The sequence below is a fragment of the Pleurodeles waltl genome, chromosome 4_1 (assembly GCF_031143425.1).
Source record: "Pleurodeles waltl isolate 20211129_DDA chromosome 4_1, aPleWal1.hap1.20221129, whole genome shotgun sequence".
NCBI classification, from domain to species: Eukaryota; Metazoa; Chordata; class Amphibia; order Caudata; family Salamandridae; genus Pleurodeles; species Pleurodeles waltl.
Window position 1 is genome coordinate 699,463,252 of NC_090442.1, and position 12,666 is coordinate 699,475,917.

Below are 12,666 nucleotides of genomic sequence, written 5' to 3' on the forward strand. Positions count from 1 at the left end.
ATGAAAACATTAAACTGCTCCCATAAGTACTGTTTAACTGTGCACACAGCAAGTCCTTGCTGGGCTAGGAACAACACAAAAAGCAATGCTTCCAGTAGTCTAGCCTGAAGTGGATGAATCTGCCAAATAAAACACCAGGACAAAAACTAGTCCCAACAGCCATTTTTTTATATTGTGGAGAAGTGTGGCACAATGGTTAGAGCGGCAGACCCTGAAGCAGAGATCTGGCTCAAGACCAGGGTTCAAGTCCCGCTTCGGCAGGTTTTGGGCTCAATTCCCTTGGACCAGATAATTCTCGCCTCGGTGCCTAATCTAATTAATGAGTCCCACTCTGCAACTCTGGGCAATAGCTTGCTTAATCTCCACAATGGCCCCAACAGCGCTTGGATGCCTGGCTTCACCCTGGGGGTGCCCAGGAGTGGGCACCTCACAGGGAAAAAGCCAGGAGGGGTTCCATAGCGGTATGAGTACAGCGCCTTGAGACCCTAACGGGTGAGTAGTGCACTATACAAGTGCAAAGTTTACAGTTTTTACTGATGTTGTTGAGACGCCTGGCAGCCAAAACTTAAACGGCTTTAGGTGGGAGGTTGAATGTAGTCAACTGTTGACTATCTCCAAACATGTTGGTGAGGATTGCACAAGCGTAGATGCAGGATCCTGCCCTGCTGTTGAAAGAAGAAGTTCCTGAAATAGAAGCCTGATGAGAATGTTCATGCCTAGAAGTTCTGGGTACTACACTCTCCTTGGTGGTCTATTCACAGATAACAGCATCAAGAGTCACCAATATGCCAATGATAAACAACTCTGCTTGGAAGTCTACTCTGCTCCACACATCCAACAATTTGAAAACTGCCCATGCATCATTCAGACATGAATGCCCAGTGCCTACCTGAAGCTCAACCCAACCAAGACAGTATTCCTATTATTTGCCAAGAACAACAAAAACATGAACAGTACAAGCCAGGCTCAAAACCATGAACCTTGACAAAGTTTGAACTTCAGCTTTCACTGAATGCCAAGTCACTTGCATTCACCTTGGACATCAAGTTCATTCTCAAGGAACACACTACCAAATAAACAAAGACAGCCTGGTCTCTTCTAAAGGAAATTAAACTACTGTTAGTAGAAAGTAACTTCAGGACTGCTGTTCAAGCTTTCAAACGTTTGCATCTTGATGTTGGTAAAGTCCTGCTCCATGGTCTACCAGATTCCACATTGGCACTCCTTAAAAGGGCACGCTGCAACAAGTCTCATTCACAAGAAATAAGATCACATCAGCCCAATCCGGATTAAATCCATTGGCTCCTCTTGCCAGCTACCACCATCTTCAAAACCAGTTGAAACATTCACAAAGCCATCATGAACAGCACCCCCACTTATCATGCAGACAAACCCACCATCTCTGGTAACTGATTCTTCGCACACCCAGAGCCAGAACACCAATAAACTGCAGATGAAGAAGTGTAAAAAAGGAAAAAAATGAGACAGAAGGACTTTTCAAGGATAGGGAACAACATCCCTGCAGCCATCAGGACCACCCCAACACTACCAATTCAGGAACAAGTTAAAGACTCACCCCTTTAAAGAACTATACTTATCAATGCATCAACTATCCACAGCCAGGGTACCTCTCAATAACTTGTTGACTATGTTTTTCTTTAACACAATACAGCAAGCTTCTTAACTTTGCCTAGGTTTCCCATATAAAAATACCATATAGATAATTTCAAAGCAATCATATTGGCTCATGTTCTTTATACCTCAGAACGGCATGATTATGTGTAGGGACTATACATCTCTTCGTCCAATGGCATCTTCTGATAAGAAACTGAAGGGACTACATTATAGCCACATGACTAGTACTCCGATATGTATTAATTTTAGCTGAGCTCATCTGACCACCAGCAAAGAAACCTAAGGAAGTGGTCAACTTAGCACAGCTCAAGTCCCGTCCTTTCATGATTTCTTCCGTCACACTCCTTAACGTGCACGTCGTATTCTGATGGATACAACTACCTGTGGATTCCTCACCTAATGAATACCCCCATTGCGCCAGCACTCGATAGGTGAGGAATCCACAGGTAGCTAATATATCCACCAGAAAAGTCGTTACCGAAGGTAAGTAACTCGTTCTTCTAGTTCGATAATCTGTGTATTACGTCCTCGGACTTGTCCAAATATCAACACTTGTAGCACACTTCTTCTGTGACTGAATAAACTGGAACAAAAGCACACTGTTCCCCGCTGACAAGTTTTCATTTTGGACATGCACCCCCAGCAGCAGAGTTCACAGCACGGTGAGGGGTCGTTTTAAGGAAAACATACGAGACAAAGATAATGTGTTCAAGTTAATTTGACCTCGGGTTACCATCAGCCCGGAAGCCAAAACCAAGGCTTCTCTATTGCCTTTTGAAATCGTATGCTAGAACAACAAACGGGACTGGTTAAAACCCCGAAACCCCTTTCACTAAGCACTCCAGGAAAAGGTCAACATTCACCGTATAGGAGGTTCATGTATCTTCAATAGCACAGACTGGTATTCTAGTGTTTGCTTGCTGGGGTGGTGCAAAATTCGCTGCACTATATAAGCATATGAAAAGGTCTAGCAATACTAAATACATCCATCCAGTACAAATTAATCATTACAAATAATCACTCAAACTGTCAAGCGCCTTTTTGCACTATGGTTTCAGTTTATAAAATGTAAAAGGTATTTTAAAAAAGAATGCATTAAAACGTAGTTTTGGAAGAACATCTTGAAAAGTCATAAAGACAAAATACTATATGCATAACCCTCTTGGTTAAAAAGTCTTTCCTGACAAACCAAACTTTTCCATGGAAGGAACCAGGTCTAAATGCCTTTGCAACTGCAACTCAACTTGAAATACACAAAGCATTTCTTACCAATTTTGAAAAATGTGGGTGGCCATCAAATGGTTTTGATTTTTTTTCATTACAGCAACTGGACCAAACAGGACTTTAAAAAAATACATATTTTAAGCGTACTGGAAATTTCGCAAGTTCCAAAAGTGGCTGCAGGCGCAGAAATGACTCACAGTAAATTTAATATACAGTGGTTTCATGAATAAAATACACATTAAGAGACACATCGCAAAGGAAAGACAGCACCTACAACCACCTGGGAAACCACAGATGCCATCTTCGACAACTACACCACACCCAAGTAGATATGTACACAATTTTGAATATGCCACCCGCACGTGTACTGTAAGTGCAGCGGAGTCTCAAAGTGCTGCTTGAAACCAGGTTTATTCTCCGTAAATAACTACTAACTCATACCCATGTAAATTCAAGATCTGCACGACCATTCCCCAGCCACTTGAAACTACTCATTGGAGGGAGGACAGCAACAAGCCCGTAAAACTAGCAACATATGATAGAATATCAAGACGTGAGATAATCTGCATCATCTACAGTTGCAATCTCTCAAATCCTACCTATTTATAACAGGGCTTCTGAAGCACAGTCCAGCCCAAGTTGTTGTTGCAAGGTGATGCCCATACCCAAAACATCTTTGTGTAAGAAGGAAAACATGCAGTCTGCATTGAACCAGGCAAAGCAAAAAAACACTGAGGTATTACCACAACACAATAGTCCATCCCCATAAGGTAAACAGGAAGAAACAGTCGATGAGCATGTAAGAGGTGTAGACTAGATGGGAGGAAGACAGAGGAGGAAAATGTATATTTGCTCTGTCTCTTATCTCACCTGACTTGTCTCGACCTGTAAGAATGCTTCTGACCAGCAAAAAGGACAATTGTTTCATTCTTTTCTCTATTTATGACACATCTCAGGCATTTTTTAAGCCCTGTGGTTCAATGCAAACAGAGCTTTTGGCATGGGTCTCAAGGATCTGCAAATGATGGAATGGTCTGCTGCAGTCACGTGGAGAACCTTTTACATTTTAAACAAATACTTAGAACGCCAGTACGTCTCAACCTTTCGACTCGCTGGCTTTGCCAATGTTGTTTGCCCATTTCCTACATGATGAGGAAAAATGGTTTTGTAGGCAAGCGCACATGCGATGATATTTGAGTATGCATGAGACATCACACATAGGCATGCCTTCAGTATTCGATTAAATTCCTGGATTTTGTGGAATTATGGCACATTCTTCTTCGGGATAACTCTGCATTAATTGTCTTTTCAGATTTTCTGCATGGATCTTAGTTATTACTCATCTCCGAACGGCTCCCACAGGATGCTCTTTACCGGCATTGCTGCTTTTCTATGAAGTATTATTCACTGCTGCAAACTGACCAAGGCATTATTCTGAATTCTCCCCCTGGTCATCGAGGAGATTCATTCACCACTTTCCAATTCCCTTTCTTCAGCTTTGGAAAATTGACTCTTCAACAACGAATTGTGTTGATTCAATTGATTATATAGCATAAATCCGTTTGTGCCTGGTTTAGCTGAGTTCTTGTCCTGTTGATGACCCAATAACTTGATGAGGGTCTAAACACAGTCATAATTATTCTGCTGGAAAAGACAACCATTTGCCGATTAAGTGCAGAAAACATTTCCAACCAACGTTTCAAACACTTCTGAACCTTTAGTCCTTTTGCATACATCATTCCGTACATGATGTAAAAATAAATTATCAGTGTTCTTTTCACCCATTTGTCTTTTCCAACTGAGATCATGTTTTGTATCGACGGCGCGACTTTGGAGCACTGTATGTTCACACAATATACTGAGCATATATTGTATAGACTTTAATCAATGTGTATGTTGCACGTATCTATACATTGTAAGAATCACTTTTTTGGTTATAACACTTTTGTGGTAATAAGATGTTTACAATAATACATTGCCTAAGTATTGTGTTGAACTGATAAATCCCTTTTAATACAGATACATAATTGGACGTTGTTTTGCAATTACGAAAATACGTGGGCACCATTTATTTATTTTCGATTTACCAAACTGAAATGGATGGGTAAATTAAAAAAAAGTATTTTAACTAGTGCAAAACATTTTTTTAAAGGCAGACGCGTCTAAAGCAACTTGCAGACTGGCCCTTTAAAAATTTAAAACATCTATACAAAAAACGGATCATGAGGGTGGCGGAGTTAGTGAAAAGTGAGTAGGGGAAGCAACGGAAAAAGTCAGTGGGGGAGAGCACTGGGGGGGGGGGAGATGAGGTGCAAAGCAGCATATGAGGAAGAGAGTAACATTTCAGATAGGAGAAACAACAGTTAAAGAGTAAAATGCTGCACGTGGGGGGGAAGCACACAGGAGAGCAAGCAACAGTTGAGGGAGTGGGGAGCGCGGCCTGACACCGATGGCGTGAGACGCAACCTCCACAGCTCCGCTGCCAAATCCCCATCAAGTGCCATCCAGTACACACCCGGTCTTCCAATGAATGCAATTCACCTGCCAATGCTCGCCCAATCATTATAAGAATCAGCAGGGACCCTGGGTAAATGAAGGAGGTGCAAAACACCAAAGGGCAGCACCGCAAGGGGCGACACCAAAATAGCACTGGAGGGCCCAGACTACCGCCTGCCACCTCTGACCTGTGTGGCTGACCCTTGCAGCTTCTCCAAAGGGAAAATATCCACCACCACTATTCCAGAGATGCTAAAAACGAGCAGCGGACATCACCACTACTACTTGGAGTCACCCAGAGATTCTTGGAACGAGCCCGGCGATGTGACGCAGCGGGCCTGAGACTCCCTGGGCCGGGATAGACGACGGCAGAGACGGTGCTGCTGTCTGGCGTCCCTGTACTTGGAGCCTCCCAGTGTCTGCTGGATAGCACGGCGAGTGTTGTGCATCGTGGCTGCCACACACCGTTTGCTGCCTTCCTGTCATCCCAACAAGCTGTTTGAGGGACCTGCAAAGCTTTTTGGGCTGCAGTCAGAGGGGAGGGGAAGGGGCCCGATTTGACCTGCTGTGGAGAGTGGGGAACCCTTCCACTGCCACACACCTCGCTACTGCGAGTGACACAGAGGCAGCTCCCGAGGACCCCACCCCCAAGACCAGAAGCGCTGAGCGGGCCCCTGACAAAACACTGCAGCCCTCGACACTGAAGAGTGAATTGCTGTCGGGCCCCAACCGGGAGTATACCGCAGGCCAGAAAAACACAGAGAAGCAAGGCACTCTGATAATATCACCCAAAACTGGCTGCTATGATCCTGGGAATACGACATTGCTAGGAACATTATACTGACCACTGGCCAGGCAACGGATCCCTGTAGAAGGGGGCCTGCAGATGACTGAATATGTGACGTGTGGGGTGCACTGGTGCTGCACCATAGAGAGAAATATCACGCCTCCTCAACAGGGCCCGACAGTGATCAATGGAGTGGTGGACGGTGTTCTGCTGAAATCTGCTGACATAAACCCACAAGTTATCAAGCTGCAAGTTGTATGCTGAGGTACCACGCTGCTCTTGATAGTGGCGAGAACACCACACTCCATTCCCATATAGACCATAATTTATGAGTCGCTCCCGCTGAACCATAACTCCGCTACCATCTACTACTGATGCTTTGCAAGCCCCCAGAAGCAGCATGCCTCATAGCTGACAGTGAGATCCCCTGTCCTCGTAAAAAAATGAAGAAAATCTCCTGGAAAAAAAGTCCAGGAGATAGGGGGCGCGAGCACCGGGGGAGATGGGGACATCCTGAGAGGGAAACAGAACCCAGGGACCAGAGCCGTATGGGGCCCCCATCTTTCTGGATATCCTGCAGGCGATCACAACCTCACTCAAGGTGCTCGAGGCTATAAGTGACACCAAGATGAGCAACATGAATATCCTATGTGACGACCATCACCGCCTGGAGGAGTGAGTCACCACTGTTGAAAGGGACTTGAACAAAATATCTCCAATGCTCTCCTAGATAAATACAAAATTGTCCAACATGACGACGAAAATATGAATGCTAGAAAAGAGAGCTGAGGGTGCCAAAAACAGATAACGAAACAATATACAACTGGTGGGCATCACCAAGCAAACTGAGAGCAATAATATGGTGGACTACCTAGAACAATGTCTTCGAGAATCGGTGCGATGGGTGGCCTTTCCTCCTCTTTTTACCTTGAGAAAGTGCACAGATTCCAGGCACACCCGCTGCTATCAGGGTGCCCCCGTGACCGGCAGTGGCCAGGCTACTTTATTATAAAGGCAGTGACCACATCCTTAGTCAAGCCCAGAAAAGAGGTGAGCTCAAAATTGCCAATAACGCAATTTGAAGTTTCCCGAACTTCTCACGTGAAGTGCAGAAGCAGCGCTCTAACTTCCAAGAAGCTGAAAATAAATCTCCGCCACATGGGTGTATCCTATTCAGTATTCTACCCAGCTAAGGTAAGAGAGGCAACGCAAGAAGGTACACAGTTTATCCAAACCCCAGCGGAGGTCTGGACCTAGACTGATCATCAACCTGACCGGACACCAGATTGGCGATCCAAATAAGACTGCTCTCACAAAACTGGCTCTCAACGACAGGCTAAATGTTATACCAGATCAGCCCCACCGTATGTGGAAGCACATAAATAACGCCAGAGAGTGATGTCAGTAGTGGTGTCAATCAGCAACACTGGAACTGGACGCCGTTCATCACCAAAACAAGAGAAGGAGCACACTTCATACTCGGGTCCTCCGCAGGGTCGAGCATAGATCATTTCCCTGTGGTGACCACTAGGACATCTGGGAAATCATCTGACTCAAGTATTCTGCCTAACCAATACCGATATCAGTGCTATATGCCTGAATTGAGAGCTGTTAGGTTGGAGACGTCTTCATGTGAACTTTACCCCCTGGGGTGCACTAATTGCCCTATAGATCACTGCTTGGTGGGGCTTACTTGGCGGGGAGCATGAGGTCACCACCACCCCCATTCTAAAGATATACGTGTGTCCTCCGGTGTGCGATTGTTGAACTTTTGTTGGTTGAAAAGGGGGGGAGGAATATAGAAGAGGTTAATTGGGGGTAGGTTTGCAATTGATGTCTGCTTCTCCTGGGAGTTGGAATGTTGGTTCTTGTTTATTAGTTAATTGGGAGAAAATGAGTCACGCCCAACACCCCCACCCCAAGAAACATGGCAACACCTATGACTTATAAGCTACTTAAGTGGAACATAAGGGGGATGCACACCATGAAAAAATGATACAAAGTGTTTTACCATCTGAAAAGAGGGGGATTCACATGGTCTTGCTACAGGAGACACATCTTACAGCTAAGGAGCAGGCTGCACTGCATCTGCGATGGTGAGGCCAAGCTTATTACACCACATATTCGGCCTACACCAGAGGAAAACTGCTCTGGATCAGCAAAGGTTCCAACTCATGGGTGACCTGATCGACCCAGAAGGGAGATACGTAGTGGTAACGGGCCATTTAGAGGGACGAGACATAGCATTAGTTAGTATATATGCCCAAAATCTGAACCAGGGAACCTTCTTGTCGACCACACTCTCCCTCCTTGACCCAATCAGTCATCAATGGAGGATAATTTAATTGCATCGCAGCCCCTTGGATTGAATGATCCCATCCCCCATTGGAGGACTCTACAGTGTTCCGAATGTCCAAAACTTCTGCAGACTAGGAGTCCCAGTGTGGACTGCTCAATACTTGGCACAGACTACACCCACAGATGAGGGACTATTCCTTTTTCCCATTACATGACCTACACGTACGCCTTGACACATTCCTCTGTGCTCCTGACGTCCACGGGCAGCTCTGCAAAACAGAGTATTTGACCAAAACAGTATCGGATCACATATGCAGTATTAATGCAACTGGACTGGAAGCAACCAACCTGAGCATCCCCACCTGGCGTCTCAAGACAGAATTACTAGAAGACCCACTGTTCCGAGAAGCGATAGGGGAAGCCACCCAACAGTATTTATTTCATACACAATAGCAGGTCTGCCTCCTCTCCTTTGGTGGAGTGGGATGCCTTCAAAGCAGTTATCAGGCAAAGGTGCATATCGTCAGGAGAACCCTTCTGCGAGAGGTAGAGGAGGCAGAATGAGAACAGAGAGATCGAGAAGCGCAGACCATGACACACCGAACTGCAACAAGCATTAATAGAGGTTAAAGAGAGAGTGGCAGGACACATAAAACAATTTTATTTCGATTATAAACAATTTGTTGGACCTGGCCCTTTTTGCAGGGTCATCCCCAAACTTTTTGCCTCCTTCCTCCTATTTTCCCTGACCTGTTGGCTTTAGGACTCTGGGGTTTATCCATGATTGGCATATTTGATTTACTAGTAAGTCCCTAGTAAGGTGCACTAGAGGTGCCCAGGGCCTGTAAATCAAATGCTACCAGTGGGCCGGCAGCACTGGTTGTGCCACCCACATAAGTGGCCCTGTAATCATGTCTCAGACCTGCCACTGCAGTGTCTGTGTGTGCAGTTTTAACTGTAAATTCGACTTGGCAAGTGTACCCACTTGCCAGGCCTAACTAAACCTTCTCCTTTCTTACATGTAAGGCACCCCTAAGGTAGGCCCTAGGTAGCCCCATGGGCAGGGTGCAGTGTATGTTAAGGTACGACATATATTAATGTGTTTCAAATGTCCTAACAGTGAAATACTGCCAAATTCGGTTTTCACTGTTGCAAGGCCTATCTCTCTCATAGGTTAACATGGGGGCTACCTTTAAATATGATTAACGTGTAGATTCCCTTTGGGAGCGGATAGACATGTGGAGTTTGGGGTCTCTGAGCTCACAATTTAAAAATACATCTTTTAGTAAAGTTGATTTTAAGATTGTGTGTTTGAAAATGCCACTTTTAGAAAGTGAGCATTTTCTTGCTTAAACCATTCTGTGACTCTGCTTGTTTGTGGATTCCCTGTCTGGGTCAGTTTGACAGTTGGGCTGTTTGCACCTCTCTCTAGACAGTGAAACAAAGGGAGCTGGGGTGTAGTCTGCATTTCCTGATGGGCCATCTGTGCTGGGGGGGAGCAGGAGGAGTGGCACACTCACCTGAAAGGGCTGTGCCTGCCCTCACACAATACAGTCCCCAACCCCCTGAGGTGTGTCTGAGGCCTTGCCTGGGCAAGGCAGGATTTCACAAACAAGTGAGACTTTCCTTTGAAGTAAGCCTACTTCAAAGGCCAAAATAAGTATAAGAAGAGCACCCAAAACGACAGACTTTAGACACTTCTTGGGGTAGACACCCTACCTCACACACTCTTCTTGACAAGAAACCTGCTGGTGAAGAAACTCTAAAACAGACCCTGCAACCTGCCAAGAAGAACTGCCTGGCTGCCTAAAGGACTCACCTGGACTGCTTTTATGAGAGGGACTGTTGCCTTGCTGCTCTCTGGCTGTGCTGTGAAGTGCTCTCCCAGGGCTTGGATTGAGCTTGCCTCCTGCTCCCTAAAGTCTCAGGACCAAAAAGACTTCACTCCTGCAACTGGACTCCTTGTGCAGCGCAAATTCGACACACAGGCCTGCTAAAAATGATGCACAGCCTGCATCACGGTGAAAAATTCACTGCATGTCGAACCGGAATGACACAGCCTGACTTCGCAATGAGAAGATCGACGCAGCGCCAGCGTAGCGACCGGAAATTCGACGCACGCCCACTGGATTGACGCACAGTCGAGCCAGAACGACACAACCAGACTTCCAGAGAGGAATCGACGCAACGCCTGCCGTGCAGGAGAAATTTCCACGCAACGCCCACCGGATCGATGCAGCACCTGTGACTTCACTCCCAAAACCCAAGATTCCACGCATCATCCCCAGGGTGTCCGCAAACCCCGCAGCTCAAAATGGATCCAAGTCCACACGCCGGATAACTATGCAAAGTCTTCCCCTGCGTGAAAAATAACGATGCAAGTCTGTGTCCGAAGGGGCGAAACCGACGCACACCTCCCAGTTTTCCATGCATCGCCTCCTCTGCAGTCCCTTGCGGAGATTATGAATGCAAACCAGGTACTTTTGTGCTTGCAAGAGACATTTATTGTTTTTAAGAGACTAAAGACACTTTATATAATTTTTACAGTGATATCTCAACATATGATTATTGCCGTTCGATCGTTTTGACCTGCATCTTATCAGATAAATATTATATATTTTTCTAAACACTGTGTGGTGTATGTTTGTGGTGTTCTACTGTGTTACTGCATGATTTATTGCATAAATACTGTACACATTGCCTTCTAAGTTAAGCACAACGATTAGCATTTATGTCACCCCCAAACTAGCAGAAATGTATAAAGTGGCTAGGACTACAGGTCACATGCCAACCTCCACTCGAGAGGTGCAAATTGTATCCTTTCTAAAACCTGGAAAACTGTACTGCAAATCCTGCAGGCCTTTATCGATGCTAAATCTCAATTACAAGATCCTTTGTAAGACATTGGCCTCCAGGCTACTCCCCCTCATGCCCAAACTTGTACACTCAGATCAAGCTGGGTTCATATCTGGCAGAAACACTGTACTCCATGCCCGATGGCTTTTAGCAGTGATGAAGGCTAAACCCCTTGGATGGGAACGCGGCAATATTTGCAGTTGATATTGAAAAGGCTTTTGATAGCCTCGAATTGGACTATCAATATGGGGTCATGTCCCAGACGGGCTTAGGTCGTGGGTTCCTGGTATGGACCAGTTTACTTTATTCCAACCCCATGGCCAGAGTCCAAAGGGGGCACACTATTTCAGACAGTTACAAGGTGGGCCTTGGGACCAGGAAGGGGTGCCCTTTGTCACCGCTATTGTTCACCCTGGCGATGGAGCCTCTGACCAGCCAAGCTCACGAGGGCAGGAACTATCAGGGTATTCAGACCAGGAACCATCATTATCATCATATAGCACTATATGCTGATGATCTTATAATATTATATCTTATGATATTTCTCAGAGACGCAAATAAAGATTAAACAGGTGTGAGAAATATGATACAATAGTTTGGGTCATACTCCGGTTTAAGGCTGAATTGGGCGAAATCGAGCTTGTCTCCCATAAGGGCAAACAGGCCACCCGCCAGCGAGCTTGGGGGCACTGACATGTGAGCCTCGCTGCCTTACCTACTTGGGGGTGCAAGTTTATCACAACCAGCAGGACATCCAAGATGGGAACATAAATTCGGCTACTAGATCCCCAAGGGCAAACATGGAATTCTGGCAGACACTCCCATTATCAATGTGACCAGGATTGCACTACTGAAAATGGCTGCACTTCGCCGCCTACTGTATTTCTTGCAGTGGTTCCCGTATGGATCCCTAGGATACTGTTTCAGGACCCTAGAGTCCCTGTTGACAAGATTTCTATAGGGTTCCGGTCAACAGTGAGTGGCCCTCTCTAAACTACAACCAGCAAGCGACAGGCGAATGACAGTTCTGGAGTTTGAGTCCTAATACTTGGCAGATCAGCTCCAGAGGCTCATGCAGTGGTTGTCAAGTAGACCAACACTGGAACGAGAAGTAGGACCACTTGTCCCCAAACTTCCCAGATCAGCCCAGATGCTTCTGAGAACTGATCAACCCTCAGAAAATGACACAGACAGAGTTCAAGGTACTGTGATGCTGATGGATTCTTTGTTTGCAAAAAACGTGAACACTGATCCCATACTGCCCTGATCTGCCCATTCACTTGCTCAAGTTGCTACCTCATGGCGGACATTGGGAACAACAGTCGGAACGGTCAGATGCAGGAGCAACAGAAGTGGGGGCCTCCTCCAAT

General features: G+C 45.7%; 1 protein-coding gene across 3 annotated transcripts in view; it reads right to left on the reverse strand.

Moving 5' to 3' along the window:
- Positions 1 to 12,666, reverse strand: part of TAF3 (TATA-box binding protein associated factor 3) — a 473,792-nt gene that overhangs the window by 303,920 nt on the left and 157,206 nt on the right. The gene's annotated exons all lie outside the window — the stretch shown is intronic.